Genomic DNA, 17,951 nt, shown 5'->3' with positions numbered 1-17,951 from the left:
CATGCATTTATTTTGCAAGAAGTGTGTGTTGGTTTTATCCTCTTCTAAAGGAAGTCATGTCTGTCTCAGGAAAACAAGAGAGTGTGCGTCACATGATTTGCTAGGCAGTATGAGACTGGAACTCATTGGAGCCTCGTGCAGGGCTTAAGCAGTTCGGGGCAAACAGCTACATTCCTCAGGAGCCATTTATCGTTCACTCCGGTTCTTTCTTCTGTAGAGTCAATTTCCTGGCACAGTGCTTCTGGCACAAATTAGTGATGTCTGGACTCTGCCATCAGAACCTGGCTAGACTTGCTTCCCGTCCTCCCCCTTTTGTCCCGAGGCCACAGGAGGGCCCTGCGCATCACTCTCCGGGCCTCACCTGCAGTATTATCACCTTTCCCATCTAGATCCCAGCCAGACTGGGCTCATTTGTGACCAGTCAGATGCTCCAGGCCCTAAGATGACCTACTAAAACCTGTGCTACTGGTTGAGAGGACACACCCTCCTGGCAGGAATCGCATCTGTTAGCTCAGACCCCAGCCCAACTCCTCTTTGACTCCTCTCAGCTTCTAACATTTTCAGTCAAAAATGTACCTATCCTTCATATGGGACTCAGTAAAAGACACTGTTAACAATTGATGGAGTGTTTACTTGATGCCAGAAATTAACATATGTGCTCTATTTTCGTCCTCCCAGTAATACTTTGAGTTACAGATAGTCACTGTTTTACAGATGAAAACACAGAGTCACCAAGAAGAGCACAGCCAGGATTCAGAGGCACGTCGGGCTTTCTTCTGGCCTGGGGGTCTCTCTCCCCTCAGCTTTTCTTTCACCAAGAGGAACCCCTGACTTGGTTCTCTGCTAAGGGCTGGATGGCTACCACCACCTGGAGATCTGCTCTTTCTCCCGCAGAGAAACTTTGCTTGCTTTCCACACAGACACCTGTACGATCAGAGCTGCCCGCCAGTCCGTTCCTGAATCTTTACTCTGAAACCTGTCGATCCAGCACCGCCCAGGTAAGAGACCCCTCCCCTTGTCTCCAGTAACCTGCAGAACCAGATCTGTGCAAGTTTGGGACGATACTTGTGCTTCCCTCGGTGTATGTCTTTGTGTTTTACTAGTAAAAGGATGTACTTATCCAAGTAAATTGCTAATGCTAGCAAATTCTCTAATGGGAAGAAGTTCAGAATAGTGGATAGGAGGTGGTGGCATTTAATACCCATTTTACAAAAGAGGAAACTAGCCCTAACCAGTTTGGCTCAGTAGATAAAGAGTCAGCCTTCAGATTAAAAGGTCCTGGGTTTGATTCCAGTCAAGGGTGCATGCCTGGGTTGTGGCTCAACCCCCAGTAGGGGGTGTGCAGGAGGCAGCCAGTCAATGATTCTCTCTCATCATTGATGTTTCTGCCTCTCACTCCCTCTCCTTTCCTCTCTGAAATCAATAAAAACATATATTTTTTTAAAAAAGAGGAAACTAAGTCTCAGACAATCTTTAGCTTGGCCAAAGTAAACAGCCAGATGTGAAATGAATCTGTACTTTCTCATCATTGAATCCAAACCTCTCCTTCTTTCTGCCCCACCTGGTGCCTGTCTTCCTCAGCCACTGATGGGGTACTAAACCCCTCCTTCACCAGGTCCTCATGCTTGTAGGAGTGACTTCCTCTGAGTCCAGGAGAGGGGCCTGGGGGAGGGCTCCCTCCTTCCCTCCAAGGCTGTCCTTCATCCAGAAGCGCGGTGAGCCCTCTGGAGAAACAGTGTTGATAAGACCACTTACTCCACTGCAATATTTTATGTCATTATTATTTAATGAGATACAATGCTCAGCTCTAGATTACTAGACCCTCCCAATTTTCCACCAAGGACATGATCTCTATGTGCTTTCAAGTTCCATGGAGCTCTTTCATTCATCCATTTGTTCGGACCCTCGGAAGAGAAAGAAGGGCTCCGTTCCCCATAGAATTAGGGGGTTAATTTTATGAAATGTGGTGATCTAAATTCACTGGACCCTCCTCGACTTCCAAACAGATAATCTCTCTAACCCACAACTCAAGGTGAGCTTGCATTCTTGCTACTCTTTCAGATAATTGAGGATAAATCATGCTCCAGCGTGGACTAGGTTCGCTCCATGCCCCACCCCACTTGCTTTGCTTTCTAACCATGGCAGCCATGGCAACAGCTAGCAGTGTTGAAAGGCATGGAGCCAGATCTCTGCTGCCACTACTGCCACCATTTGCTCCCTGACACCATCTAACAGATTTTCACTTTCACACTCTGTGGCTGCTGCTCCTGGACTCCTCAGTTGTCACACTACCCACATTTGGCACATTGTGTTGAGTGGGGTGTGCCACAGACTTAAGTCCACTCACTGCTCCAGCTGCTGTCCTGACATCTGGCTTCCTTAGGGACAGGTAGAGCGGCCAGGTGCACAGTCCCAAAGTACAGAGGTCATGTCATAAACATCTTTGCATTCTAAACACCTAGGACATGGCAGGAGCTCAGCAGGTGTTTGTTGAATAAAGAAATGAACACTGAGGTGACCTGCCTACGAGACCTAGTTTTGTAGAGAACTAGACAGGAATCCTGGCTCCCTGTGTTTTGTATTAGTGCTCATCTAACTCTACCTCCCTAAGGCTACATTAGCCTCCTGCCGGGGGGGAAAAAAAAAGAAGAGATGAATAAGAACAAGGAAAGAAGGAGATGGAAGAGAAAGCACAATAAAGTAAAATTTGAGGTTGAATTTACAGGTGCTATAGCAGCAAGAGCAGGGATGACATTTCCTAGGTCTAAGGTCATTCGCTTCAAGTCAGATAAACTATATTTATGAGTAAATGATACTGTCATTCAAATTCTCATATCTGGAGCAGGCCTGGCAAAACACTTGACCCCTAGCATAAGTGAAAGTAGCACAGAATATATTCATAAAATTGAAATGTGCCAGTTTACCAGTTATACACTTCTAATTGTTAACTATTATTATATTTTGTTTTAAAATAAATATTACTTTTTTCTACCCATCCCAGCATGGTAAACATCTCTTAAGAATTTGATATTGTTGTTGTTGCTGTTACTTTATTTTTTTAATATATATATATAATTTGATTTCAGAGAGAAAGGGAGGAGAGATTGGCTGCCTCCTGCACGCCCCCCTACTGGGGATCGAGCCGGCAACCTGGGCATGTGCCCTTGACCGGAATCAAACCTGGGACCCTTCACTCTGCAAGCTGATGCTCTATCTACTGAGCCAAACCAGCTAGGGCATGTTGCTGTTACTTTAAACAGATTAAGTGAATCAAGCATACTAGATATTAGTGATTTTAATTTAATTAGTATGGATCACATAATATGTAGAAATCACAGTGGGAATTCCAGTAAATAATTTTTTTCAGAATATGACTTAGATGTGCCTTTTTTCCCAAAAGGTATAGATTGAGGAAGAGTAGGGAAGAAAAAGAATCTTAAGAGGAAATTTCTTTGCATTAGCTGTACTGTTAACCAAGACTACCGACTTGAAGCAGAGAAACGGAATAATTAAAAAGTGATGACAGTGCAAGATTTAGGCATGCTGTCACAGAGTCCAGAAAAATGGTTTTGGAAATTACCTTTAATTCTCTTACCTAATGGGGGAAATTTTTATACAGAAAGCTATGAAAAGATAAATATTTCCCATAAGCTTCTCATTTGACAACAACTACAGTTAACATATTAGTACTGTCTATTCTATGTTAGCAAAATATTTGCATCCCTAAGAAAACTTAAATTGCCCAAAGGGAGATAAGACATAGGTAATGCTGATTATAGCTGAGGAGAGTGCCTGTAGTAGGCGTGGGAGAGACATTTTTCACTAGATAAATGCTATTATGTTTTTTTAAAATTCTGTTCTTGATGAATGTAATCCCTTTCAAAAAGTAAATCAAGCTGAAATTTAAAGTCAAGATTGTACAAATATTTTCATGGGAACAGAGCAGTTTTAGACTTATGGTAGAACATGGTTTCTTTTTCTTCATAGTAATTTCAATAATGCATGTGCTTTCATAATCACAAGTGTATTTGGTTAATTCCAGCTTTTAAAAATAGTGGATCAAAAACTACAAAAAGAAGCAGACTCTTCCCTCCTGCCCTTTGCTACCGGTACTCAGTGCCCTCTGACCCCTGTCGCTTTTGCTGTGCAGTTCTGCCTGCAGCACAGCCCACAGTGACCAGGAGAAACGGCAGCGTTACTGCTGGTCTGATGAGGCTGGTTCTCAATCAGTAGTTACCACTCTGAGTGGTTCATTTAAATCATGTATCAGAATTGCTCACTGGGCTATATCCAGTTCTTGTTATGGATACTTTATGAGACAGATAAATGCCTGTATAATTTTCCATGTGTTTTTTTTTCTAGACATGTTTACACGTATTTTACATAGAACTTATATTTAGGGATCATAATAAACATACTACATTAGACTTTTTTTTCTTACTGAACAGTATGTTCCAAGAAACTCTTCCATGGTGATAAACATTGATCTACATGATCATTTTAACGCATCACATTCCACTTGCTCAATCTACAATAAAAGTTTAAGTAATCCCCTATGCGAGGGCATTTATATCCTGGGAAAAAAAAACACTTCAAAAAGTTGTTGTTCCTCATTAAATAAGGTCATGTTGGTCTTTTCAGTGTCTTTACAATGTTAGTATATGAACTATTAAAATGAATGTGATTCCATGATGATTTAAAGACAGACCCTAAGGCCAGTGTAGGCTGAGATTCCTACAGGTCATAGCAACCCTGGGAGATAGTGCCTTTGCTGAAGCTATAGCAAACCCAGGGGTAACTGAGGTCCACCCAAGGAGGGCAGGAGTTGTGCATGACTCAACATTCTCAGATCTACTAGAAATCAAATCATTTCCTTAGGCTTCAATTCCATTCAGTTCCAGCATTTTTATTTAATAAAATGCAATGCATTGTGCTAACGGAAAGGGATGCAAACTAAACCAGGTCACTCTGATTGTACAGGTCACTTAGTAGGGAGATACATATACGGAAAACATACTTAAAGAGTATGCTATAAGGAAGACTTGTAAGTTAGACAAAATAAATGAGTGTTATAGGAAACACAGAAGAGGACCAGATTAATTAGGCTGGGGAAGGTAGCATTAGAGTTGCTCCTAGAAGTGTAGGTGGGATTGCAACCAAGAGAAGAGAGAGGAAAGGCTCTAGGGAGTAACAAGACTCTAGGCTGCTGATAGGCTTGATTCAAGCTGCTCGGAGCTGTAAAGTCTTTCTCCTGTTCTCACTCTGTCCCTTAGTTCTCTCTTGCTGAGGCCCCTGTGTTTCTGGGCACGCCCAAGGATCCTCACACTTTACAAACCGGTTGTGCAGAGCCAGGCATTTCAATAGGAAACAAAATGCTGAGTAACAACATGAAGTCAATACATTGCTTGCCAAGAGCTGGGAGGCCTGGGTGGTTTCCCAATCTTAAAGAGGCAGAAGGCTATTAAAGCCAGCCTCCCAGGAAAAACCTGGATGGATTTACCAACACAGGAAATGCTATGCACTAATCCAATGTGGGCAGGTGTACCGCCTACAATTACTCCCAATTCAGAGGGACTAACTGTAGCTCCCAATTATTTTGCCTTTTTCTTTTTTCATGACAGACTAACATATCACTAATGGCTTACCATTGTGAAGAATCTTTCATGCTCTGTAGCACAGAGATTATTTTCAGTCAGTCCTGGTCTTTGAAGAAGAAAACTTGAAGAGTTTTAAACAGGAAATGACCCTACTACAAAGAATTCAGGAGTACTAGTGAATGACCAATCCAGACACAAATGACAAGTTCTAGGTGTCTTGAAAACAGGGCTCTTTGCCAACTCAAATGGGTGAAACTCCAGGCTAATGAAAGGCTTCAATCCCCCAAGGAGATAACTGGTAGACCCATCACACTGGTGTCACCAGCTCAGCTCTTACTCAACATCCTGAGGCTTTTTGCCCAATCACTCATATTTGAGCATTTATTTTAGAACCAAGATACTGAATATTTGGGAGGCCTCATAGAGGCCATAACTGAAATGAACAGAGAAACTAGCAGTCAGACCAACCCAAGGAGCACTGGGGCAACTCAGGAATGCCTTTTTTTTTTTTTTTTAAGAAGAGAGAGTGAGTGAGGGAGGGAGGGAGGGAGAGAGAGAGAGAAACATCAATGTGAGAGAAAAACATTGATTGGCTGCCTCCGCCATGCACCCCAACCGGGGATCAAACCCACAAGCTGGGTATGTGCCCTGACCGGGGAATCGAACCTGCCACCATTTGGTGTATGGATGGACACACCAACCAATTGAGCCAGAGCCACACTGGTCAGGGTAGGAATTTCTTATTTTAATCTTCCACTTAAAATTCTCAAAAATTTTAGATATGGTTATAAAAATAATATCTGCCACTGATGGAAAATTTGGAAAAACAAATATATAACATACAAAAAAATACCAATCCAGCACTGACAAATATTAGGTATATTTATTTTCATTCTGTGTTCCCTATACACATGAATGTATAAAATTTGAATCGTATTTTATAAACATGTTTTATCTATATAATTTTTTTTCTAGTTGTTAATTCCCACCTGAGGATGTTTTTTTTCTATTGAATTTGAGAGAGAGAGAGGATGGGAGGGAGAAAGAGAGAGAGAGAGAGAGAGATCAATGTGAGAGAGATACATGGACTGGTTGCCGACCTGGCTGGGAATGAACCTGCAACCCAGGCACATGCCCTTGACCAAGAACTGAACCCACAACCCTTTGGTGCTCAGGCCAATGCTCTACCACTTAGCCACACTGGCCAGGGCTTGTGTTCATTTTTATCTAATATTATACTATATTAGGTATATTTATTTTCATTCTGTGTTCCCTATACACATGAATGTATAAAATTTGAATCGTATTTTATAAACATGTTTTATCTATATAATTTTTTTTCTAGTTGTTAATTCCCACCTGAGGATGTTTTTTTTCTATTGAATTTGAGAGAGAGAGAGGATGGGAGAGAGAAAGAGAGAGAGAGAGAGAGATCAATGTGAGAGAGATACATGGACTGGTTGCCGACCTGGCTGGGAATGAACCTGCAACCCAGGCACATGCCCTTGACCAAGAACTGAACCCACAACCCTTTGGTGCTCAGGCCAATGCTCTACCACTTAGCCACACTGGCCAGGGCTTGTGTTCATTTTTATCTAATATTATACTATAGCCATCTCCCATGTTATTGAGCATTGTTGTAAACATGATTTTTAATGGCTAAATATTTTAGACTATAGGTATATGGCAATTTATTTAAATATTCCCCTCTTGGGGTTCTTAGATTGTTACCAAGTTTTTAAAAATATTATTTTATTATTATAAATAACACTGTGATGGATAGCTGTACATGTAAATATTTTACCAAAATTAACTCTCTTTCCTTAGAATTTATGTCAATAAGTAGAATTACTAAATCAAAGAGAACTATAATGTTTTAAAGTTATGAGCAGATAAACCATGCTGTGTGAACAATTCGTTATAAGTCTGAATCACTCTCTGGGTGAGTCAGGGCATCTGTTCCCTTACTTCGTAGCCTTCTTTTGTACATCTCACCTGCAGTTCCTGAGCTTCCTCATACCCTACTCCAGCCCCTAGTGCAGCCAGTGTCTCCCATAACTGATCATCTTTTTCATTTGAAGGATTTTGAAACTGGTTAGCTCAATGGTTCCCTCTTTCTCTTCCCAGACACCTTATATTCAAATGATTTCAAGGAGCCGTTCCTCTGAGCCATGAGATTACGTTTATTTACCCAGCTTACCCACCTGCCCACCTCTATACACACATATATCTTTCTCATTTTTTAAAATATCATGTATAATGACAACACCCAAGTTCATATCACTACTCCAGACCTCTCCTCTATACTCCGAATGATATCTAATGTTCTACACAGCATCTCTATTTGGATATCTAATAATCATCTCAAATTTAATATGGCTGGAACCAAACTGCTGATCTTTCCCAATCCTGTTCTTCCTCTGGTCTTCTGCACATTAGTTAATGGCAAAACCATTTTTAATTTCTCATGCCAAAAAACTTGGAGCCATTTTTGACTCCTCTCTGTTTCTCACAGCCAATCTATCAGCCAATATTTGCATCATTTCTCACCAGATTATTTCAAAAATCTCCTTACTGGTCCCACTGCTTTTCAGCCTATTTCTCAATACAGTAGTCAGAATAGTCCTATTAAAATGTAAGTCAGGCCATGTGGCCTTTCTGTTCAAACCCACTTATAGTAAAAGACAAAAGTTTTCATGGTGGCCATCCACAGTCCGCCACCTCCCTGCCTCTTTACCATTTTACTTTGTCTGTTTTCTCCTTTATTGTCTCTTCTGTAGCCACACTGGCCTTCTTGCTATTCTGTGAACACTTTTCCTGACTCAGGATCTGTGTACATTTTATGCCTTCTACCATCCTCCCAGATTTCTGCATGACTCACGCACTACCTCCTTCAGGTCTTTACTTGTTCGTCTTCATATGCAATATCTCCTGACCATTAAGTTTTAATTACAAACTTTTGCCCCAACACTCCATATCTCCCTTTCTTTCTCCATCATGCATATCACTCACCAGTAGACCATATTTACCGTATTTGGTTTGTTGTCTACTAACAGAGAGGACTATTTTCTGTTTTGTTCGTTAATATAGGCTCAGCACCTCAATTAGTGCCTGGCAGACAGCTGGTGCTTCAAAAATACTTGCTGAATAAAGTAAAGGCAAATTATAAAAATATAAAAGTGTGGACAAGGACAAGGATTTCTAGGTCAGGATCATGAGAAAGTGATAGGCACCAAAATGTCTCTCCTCAATATTCTGATTTCTCTTATAGAATCTGGGCCTAATGGGCACGAAAGAACCAGAATAATTGTAGGTCAAGTGAACTGGGTCACATGTCTTGTAGATTTTCTTAGGTATTTTTGTAAATTTTACTTATTATGGGAATTTCTAAACTTCTGTACACAAAAGCAAATTGAAGGTTTTGCTAAAGATTATATTGGGTTTCTCATTTTTCCTACTTGGTCACCGAATTTGGCAAGGGTTACTGAAAATAGAGCCATATTAAAAGGGGAAGGAATGAAACTAACATGGAATTGAATGGCTTCTAAATTGCTTCTAAGGCATCTTAAGTATCTCATTTAAACCTTTAACCACTCTGAGAGTCCAGCAGTATTATCCCAAACACAGATATATTAATATTGAGGTTCAGAGAGAATAATGTATCTGTAGTCACAAAGGTAGTCAGTGGCTGGCTTAGATTTTCTTCTCACTAGCTCTCTGAGAAGAAAGAGGGCTCAGAATCTAATTGCTCCTATCTTGATGAATTAGATAACTTTGGAGAAATCATTTAATATTTCTGTCTCAATTATCTGCACAATCTACATTCACTTTGGGCTCAAACCTTAGAGTAAATCAGGGTGATGATTTCCGGCTTTGCTGGCTTTGTTCACTTCTCAGCTCTCTCAGAAGAAAGACAATGCGCTAAATCAGGGGTGGGCAAACTTTTTGACTCGAGGGCCACAATGGGTTCTTAAACTGGACCGGAGGGCCGGAACAAAAGCATGGATGGAGTGTTTGTGTGAACTAATATAAATTCAAAGTAAACATCATTACATAAAAGGGTACGGTCTTTTTTTTTTTTTAGTTTTATTCATTTCAAACGGGCCGGATCCGGCCCGCGGGCCGTAGTTTGCCCACGGCTGCTCTAAATGCTAGGCTTTACTGTGGCTCTTGTGTTTCCCAGTTTAAATCTTAAAAAAAAAATCCTCAAGTTAAACCACCACAACTCCTAAAACACAAAGCCTCCTGGAACTTTTTCCCAAGTAAAACAAAAACCCTAGCTCTGGGAGGGTGTCAGAAATGAGACTCTTTTGCTGATTATCCATATGAAGGATTTTGTTTAAGGGAATCCTATGTTGCCAGCACAGTCACTTGTCAAGGACAATAGCTGTTGGCACAGCATTAACATGTGAAGACTGGGAGAGCTGCCAGTGAAAGCAAACTCTTTTGTGGTGTGTGCAGGGTTGTGCTGAGCCATCAGTTGAAGTTCACCATTGATGGCCATCTGAATACTGCCTTTCACTGACAGTACACCCAAATGGACAACTCAGCAAATTGGAGAATTAATTTCTAGGGAGAGGCAATGCAGTGTAATAGGAAAAAAATAGAATAGGGTGAGGAAACCCTAATTTTAATTCCAGTGTTGTGACACCGATACCTCCTTTTCCTCCCCTGAGCCTCTTTTTCCGTATTCACTCACTCACCAGTCACCCAGCCAGGCATTCATCAAGTATTTATTAAATAGCAACTTGTTTTCAAGGCTTTGGGTCGGATGATGTGAGCATTTCATGATTCTGCTTTGTGAGTATTAAGGATAATAACAGCCTCATCTCCCTCAAAGTGATGTAATGAACAGGGGAACCCTGTTACCACATTAGTAAAAATGGGAATAGTTATGTTTGTCTTACTTCGTGGCCCTATTATGAGAATCATCTCAGATAATTATGTGGGTATATTTTATGAACTTAGCATATTGTATAAATGCATATAAAAATATATTCTTTGACTAGATGAAACATATACTATTCCTGGATATTAATGAGAATAAGAGAGAGACAGAGCTGGAGAAACTAATATCTTGTGCCATTTTTCTTTTCTCTTTTATTTTTAAGAGCAAGACTTTCCAAACTAAAAATAGAGACTAGTTTAAATAAACTATCTCTATGGATTTTCAAAGAAAACACACAGATAATAACAAAACCTATGGTTCAAACTCTACTCTTGTATTATACTAGTAGTTTTAGATGTTCCAGGTCTAACATTCAATATTAGGACTGGAGGTGAAAATCTTTTTATTGGTAATGTATCTGTTAGGATTAGGTGTTTCGGCACATAAAAGAAAAATGTATACTGTTAGGTCTAAAACAAGCCACAATTAGGGGGAATTTTTTTCTCTCAAATAAAATAAATCTGGAGGGAGACAATCTAACTATGGCCATTGCAGGATGTCACAGCCTAACATGTGGCTTTTATTATCAAGGCCATCTCAAGGCTGGTCATGCTCCAGTTGTCACATCTGCATTGCAGGCCAAAAAAAAAAAAAAGAAGAAGAAGAAGGAACAGCAGACAGGACCCCTCCCAGCTGAGCTGAATCCCCTTCAGCAGCCTTTCTGGACTTTCCAGCTAGGAAGTAGGCTTCAATATCTTTGACAGAAAATATCATGTGGCCACACTTAGACAGAAAGAAGGCTGGGAAATGTACTTTTTGCCTTGAGAGACTCTGCACCTAGCTGAAAATTGAGGTTCTTTCAAAGAGAAAGGGGAGAATAGATAGGCAACTAGCAGTCTTTTCCATGCTAAATATTTTTTAAAAATAAGTCAATAGATAAAATACCTCAATTTTAAGTTTTTCTCCATAAGGTTTCATAATCCTTTGGTTTTAATAATATTACCATCCTCTTAAGATAGTATCTGATTCAATACAAAATTATACAGTTATGGGTTTGTTTGTTTTTACAATAATTTAACTCTAGCCAGTTTGGCTCAGTGGATAGAGTGTCACCTGTGGACTGAAGGGTCCTGGGTTTGATTCTGATCGAGGGCATGTACCTCCGTTGCAGGATCCTTACCTGGCCCGGGCCCTGGTCAAGGCATGTGCAGGAGGCAACCAATCGATGTATTTCTCTCACATCGATGTTTCTCTCTGTCTTTCCCCCTCTCTTCCACTCTCTCTAAAAATAGTCAATGGAAAAATACCCTCTGGTGAGGATTAACAACAACAAATAACAACAATAATAATAATTTAAGTGTTTGTATTTCATTTTATTCTATAAAATGCAACATGGTTTTCAGGTGTTTCATCACATAAATATCTTTAAGCACCATTAACCCAAATCAAAGAAAATCTTATGAGTCTAATCTAGGAACACAGACTATCTGACCTAAGCTGCCAGCTTCTCATTCCTCCAACAAACTTTGTCCAGAAACATTTACTAAAAAGCATGTGAACTTGAACATCAGCATAAAATAAGGCATCCCTGAATGTTTTTCAACACAGAAGAATGTCCTCACATTGTGGCCACAGCAATTTTCTACATCTGTCCTCAAATTCCTAACAACACAATTGTTCTCTCAATGGAATCCCTTTGGTATTAAGTGTTGGCCTTATTTGTATGAATATTTGTGGACCTCTCTGTTCATTTAGAATTTGCCTTCTTAAGACTTTAAATAAAGTTGTGCAATAGTGCCTGAGGGACTTATTTCCTAACCCAAGGAGCATGGCAAACCAACTGGATTATGAAAGAGCAATGGAGCATCCAAAACTGTCCTGGTGGTTAGAGGAAGTATCCTCTGCCTGCTGCATACCAGGATGGCAGCCAATGAACAACATCAACTCTGGATTCTGAAGAAAACTTTTATTTCTTTAAAAACAACCATTGCTGCCCTAGCCAGTTTGGCTCAATGGATAGAGCATTAGCCCATGGACTGCAGAGTCCTGAGTTCAACTCCGGTCAAGGGCACATACCTCAGTCGCAGGCTCAATCCCTGGGCCTGGTCAGGGCACATGCACGAGGCAACCAATTGATGTGTCTCTCTCACATCGATGTTTCTCTCTCTCTGTCTCTCCTCCTTCCTTCCACTCTCTCCAAAAATCAATGAAAAAATATCCTCAGGTGAGGATTAACAACAAAACAACAACCATTGCTATGTGACATAAGCTTAAATTCAATTGAATTTGGGTCTTGCTGGCAATAGTGTAATTCCTGGATGAAATAAGGTTTGGAGAAATTTGAAAAAAAATCTACTATGCCCTAACTGGTTTGGCTCAGTGGATAGAGCGTCGGCCTGTGGACTGCAAGGTCCCAGGTTTGATTCCGGTCAAGGGCATGTATCTTGGTTTCGGGCACATCCCCAGTAGGAGGTGTGCGGGAGGCAGCTGATCAATGTTTCTCTCTCATCGATGTTTCTAACTCTCTATCCCTCTCCCTTTCTCTCTGTAAAAAATCAATAAAATATATTTTTAAAAAATCTACTATGTTATGTAACCTTGGACAAATCACTTACCCATACCAAATTGTTGCTATTTTATAAATAATAATAATGGCTACATTAGATTATTAATACAATAATTCCCCCAAAGTATTGCAAATAAATATAAGAAACATAGCTACTGATCATTCTCCATTCAGTCAAAAGATTTTGTTACTTTTAGTAAGGTGGTTAATTGGGGGTCAGTAGGTTACTCACTCTAATAAGGGAACTGAACTCAACAATCTATACTATCCTAGCAGGCTTCAGCACTCTACCATTCTAGACCTTATTTCTAGACTCCTTTTTTCTTCTTTGGGTTGCTCCTTAATTCTGGGCATTTTATGGCTTCTCCCTGGAAAGGTTGGCAGAGGAAAATAACAACAATTCTGAAAAATAGATCAAATATAAAGGGAAATGAACCAGAGGTGGCTCATTATGTTCAGTAGAATGTCATGTATTGATCAAATGGCTCTATACTTGGGAAGCAAGATGAAATGGCAGCTAGAATATAGATTGTGAAGTTGAGAGTAAGAAATTCATGTCTTGAGACTATCCTGCACTGGCCACTTGACCCCTAACAAATGATACAACTTCAGAGAATGCATCTAGGAACTAAGGATGGTAAACTACATACTTCCTAAGACTTGTGAGAATGAGATAATATTACTCATATTGTTGGCAATCTACTCACCTATTACTATGGAGATATAGATATCTCTATATAACAACAAAAACAGAATTCCCTACATTTGAAGTTCCATTAATTTTAAGCAATATTTGATGCAAATCTAGTACAATAGAACATCCCGGGAATAACTGTAATAGGTCTCAGCCTGTTTCCAGGTCATTTCAGTAGGAAAATTGAGACTTCATTATCTATTTGTAAATGCGCTATTTAGTCCATAGTTCTATCTGAGTCCCTCACTACTTTCATTTTGTCCTCTTCCGGTGTCTTTACCCGTCTGTGGCTGGAGTCTTTGCTCTCTTCCCGATTTACAGTTCAGTTTCATCAGCACTCCTGTTTCCTGTTTTGTCCCTGTCTAGGCTGCTTGTTTTGCCCTCTATCTCCTTCCCCTTCCTCTTCAGTGGATGTCATCAACATTTCCAGGAGGGATGAGCAATACCACCAGCTTCTCTTACTGTATAGCGTTTCCTCTTCTTTCTTTTTCTTTTTTAAGCTTTCTTTGAACCTTCCTAAGCTTCCTGTAATGACTATGTCTCTGTTTCAGCTATTTCAGTATTTTTGTGGCTTTTGATTTTGATCTGGATTCAGGTCCTCTACCCGAAACCATCTCAAGCAAGTAGTTTGAGGTTTTTGCTGGAAGGTAATTTGAATTTGTTTACATGGCCACCATCTCCCAATTTAGATGTCATGAGATTTCTGGAGTGGAGGAGTGACCTTCCCAGATTACTTTCCTCTTATTATCACTGAGCTATATTATTAGTGGGGATGGGCTATTTTGTTTATGAATCAAGCTTGCTTCCTATAATTCTAAATAATTACTGCTAAATCAGTAGAATTAGGAAAGTCTTTCATTTCAGAAGGGTTGATGGAAAGTTAACTAAAGTCAACCATAGCCATGGCTATACCTATAGAATCTGATATACCTACATCTATAGAACAATCACATGCACACGCACACACATACACAAAAACATGATTATTTAGCTGTAATATTCTGGCATCTTCTCTGCAAAGAGGCCACAAATACAAACTGAATCTGAACAAAATAACTCAGTTACTGTGGCAAATGACAGATGACCTTTTCTAATGCATGTCTTTTTCTTTCATTTTTCATCACCATTGTTTAGGTGAAGAGCAAGAAAGCCCAAAATATTTCTCAGTCTGCTCTCAGATGATTGGACCCTGAGGTGTGCAAATTCATTCATTCATTCACTGAATACCTACTATGCCAGTGATGGCGAACCTTTTGAGCTCGGCGTGTCAGCATTTTGAAAAACCCTAACTTAACTCTGGTGCCGTATCACATATAGAAATTTTTTGATATTTGCAACCATAGTAAAACAAAGACATATTTTTGATATTTATTTTATATATTTAAATGCCATTTAACAAAGAAAAATCAACCAAAAAAATGAGTTTGCGTGTTACCTCTGACACGCGTGTCATAGGTTCGCCATCACTGTACTATGCTCACAACATAGCTGTGTACAAAATAGACCAGACCCCTGCCATCAGAATCTTCTGTCAGGATCAGACATCTGACTCATTTGACAAAAACCCAATGTGGTTTAAGATTTCACGAGGAGCACGTTAAGGCAAGAGCAGGGACAGAGTTTGTCACATGCCCCACCACGTGGTTTTCTAACAGGCCAAGTGCAATACAGACTAGGGTATTGCTCACACTTCCTTCCTGTTTCTGTCACTCAGAACTCACAGCAATATTTCAGGAGCTAGGTATTTCATTTCCTACCAAGCTAAGACTTTTACTGTGTTTCTTGTTATTCTCATCAAGTGAGAAGGCCATTCCCTTACATAACAATATTTCTGCCTTGCACCTTGGCAAGCCCGAGGAGAAATCATCTTGCCTTAATTTTCTCTAGGAGGCAAGATAGTTCCTCAGAGGAACTTTCTTTTGCTTTGTAATATCACTGTTTAGACTGAGAAATTTACTTAGAGAATGCCACCTATAAAAAGCCACTAAGCTCTTAATTGAATTCCTACTTTAGTCTTTTATCCTTTTGATTTGAAAAAAAGTATGCCAAGTATTTGTTATTCATATTTTTTGTTTATTTGAGTGTGCTTACGTTTTTGTAGTGAACCTACAGATATAAAGCTCTTTCCAAGTCTCTTTAATATTATCCGCTTTGTGTGGAGTAAGGATGTAGCAGTGAGTATTTTGTTTATAAGTAGTTGTATTTCTAAAAGTCCACTATTTTCTAAGATCTCTTACAGTTCTCATTTTCAACTAAGAGAAATTGGAAAATAAAGATTGTGGGAGTATAAAATGAATGCTTGCAATATTTGTCATTTTTTTAAAACTCTATTTTTGTGGCTCTTGTATTTTTTCTAAGATGACTTCACCTAAAAGCCAAGGCCAAGCCAGAGCCCTTGTTGTAAACAAGTGATAAGGGACATGATAGCCCATAAGGAATACAATCTGGGTTATCAGTGGCCTATTGTGTGGATAAAAAGTAAAAAGCCAATTTTGAATACAAAGAAAATGAATAAAGCCTCTTACCACTAAGAGAATTAAAAGACTATTGGAAGACAGAATCATTCTATGCAGCTAGACCAGCGGTTCTCAACCTGTGGGTTGAGACCCCTTTGGGGGGGCGAACGACCCTTTCACAGGGGTCGCCTAAGACCATAGGAAAACACATATATAATTACATATTGTTTTTGTGATTAATCACTATGCTTTAATTATGTTCAATTTGTAACAATGAAAATACATCCTGCATATCAGATATTTACATTACGATTCATAACAGTAGCAAAATTACAGTTATGAAGTAGCAACGAAAATAATTTTATGGTTGGGGGTCACCACAACATGAGGAACTGTATTAAAGGGTCGCAGCATTAGGAAGGTTGAGAACCACTGAGCTAGACCTATACCCTCCCCCAGACTGGTAAGCACTCAATATGGTTAGGAAACCTATCTCCTACCCAAATGACTCATATTCAATTCTCCTTTTGAGCAAGAGTTGGGAGGAGGTGGAGAATAGCAATTAAGAGACTGCTTGGGTTCAAATCCTGACTTCACCTCTTATTTTCTATGTGTTTTCTTAATAACCTGAACACTGATTAACAGTACTTGACTCACAGGGTTGTTATGAAGTTTAAATGAGATAATCCATGTGGAGCACACTGCTTATGGGGCACATAGTAATGAATGTGAGATGATGGTGGGTGTCCAGGGAGACACCAGGCTGAATGCACCTGGGATGCCTTTGTCGGTTATTGAAAGTCAGGAATCAGAAGTGAGTGTGAACCAGACAACAAGCCTCAGAAGATAGAGAACTGACTGGGTAAGCTGGCAAGGGTTACAATGTGGAATCTACGTAATCATCAAAATAAACTGATGAGAGTGGCACAGGATCGAAGTCGGTCACTTGTCGGGAGCTGGAGGTATTTTTCTGGCTTTGGTAACCTTGCCGCGATGTGGTTCGAGATTCTCCCCGGGCTCGCTGCCATGGGCGTGTGCTTGCTCATCCCCGGAATTGCCACTGCGCACATTCACAGGTTCAGCAACGGGGGCAAGGAAAAAAGGGTTGCCTGTTATTCATATCAGTGGTCTTTGATGGAGAGAGATAGGCGCATCTCTGGAGTTAATCGTTACTATGTGTCAAAGGGTTTGGAGAATATTGATTAAGGAAGCACTTCCTGGTTAATGGAAAAGAACTCAGTTTTGCTCATCTACCCCTGCTAGAAGTTTATGCAGTATATTATGTAATGCATAATAAAAGTTAAAAAATAAAATAAAAAACAAAAAAAACTGATGAATGAAGTGGATCCAGAGACATGGAAGCATGGAACAGAGAGAGGAAACTCAGAGGGAAGATGGGGAGGGGTTTTTGGGGAAAAAGGGGGACATATGTAATACTTTCAACAATAAAGAATTGTTTTTTTAAAGGAAGGATATAGGGCAGTGCCTGTAAAACCAAGAGTTGTGAGGGCCCCCTTTTGTCTCCAGTGAAACAAAGAGTGCATCACCTGGTCTGCATCCAACGACACAGGGCCTGGACCTCAGTAGGGAAGACGCTGAATACACCTAGCATGGTTAAGGTCAAATAGGGCAAAACTTTTTGGTTTTCTGTTTGTCTGTCTGGTTTGGAATATATCCGGGGAGGAATTGTATGGTTCTTCTAATTTCGTTCTTCTAATATCTGCTTCTGTATAATGGAAGGGAAAAGGGC

The 17,951-nt window shown here is 40.0% G+C and overlaps 1 pseudogene across 1 annotated transcript; it reads left to right on the top strand.

Annotated features, from left to right (window-relative positions):
• Positions 1-17,137: 17,137 nt before the first annotated feature.
• On the top strand, positions 17,138-17,421 carry LOC102262003 (annotated as a pseudogene). Its single transcript, XR_001363323.1, has one exon. The product of XR_001363323.1 is annotated as an NADH dehydrogenase [ubiquinone] 1 alpha subcomplex subunit 1 pseudogene (transcript).
• The last annotated feature ends 530 nt before the right edge of the window (positions 17,422-17,951 follow it).

This window comes from Myotis brandtii, unplaced genomic scaffold, assembly GCF_000412655.1.
Source record: "Myotis brandtii unplaced genomic scaffold, ASM41265v1 scaffold111, whole genome shotgun sequence".
In the NCBI taxonomy this organism is placed as follows: domain Eukaryota; kingdom Metazoa; phylum Chordata; class Mammalia; order Chiroptera; family Vespertilionidae; genus Myotis; species Myotis brandtii.
This window is presented reverse-complemented; position numbering and strand designations above follow the sequence as displayed.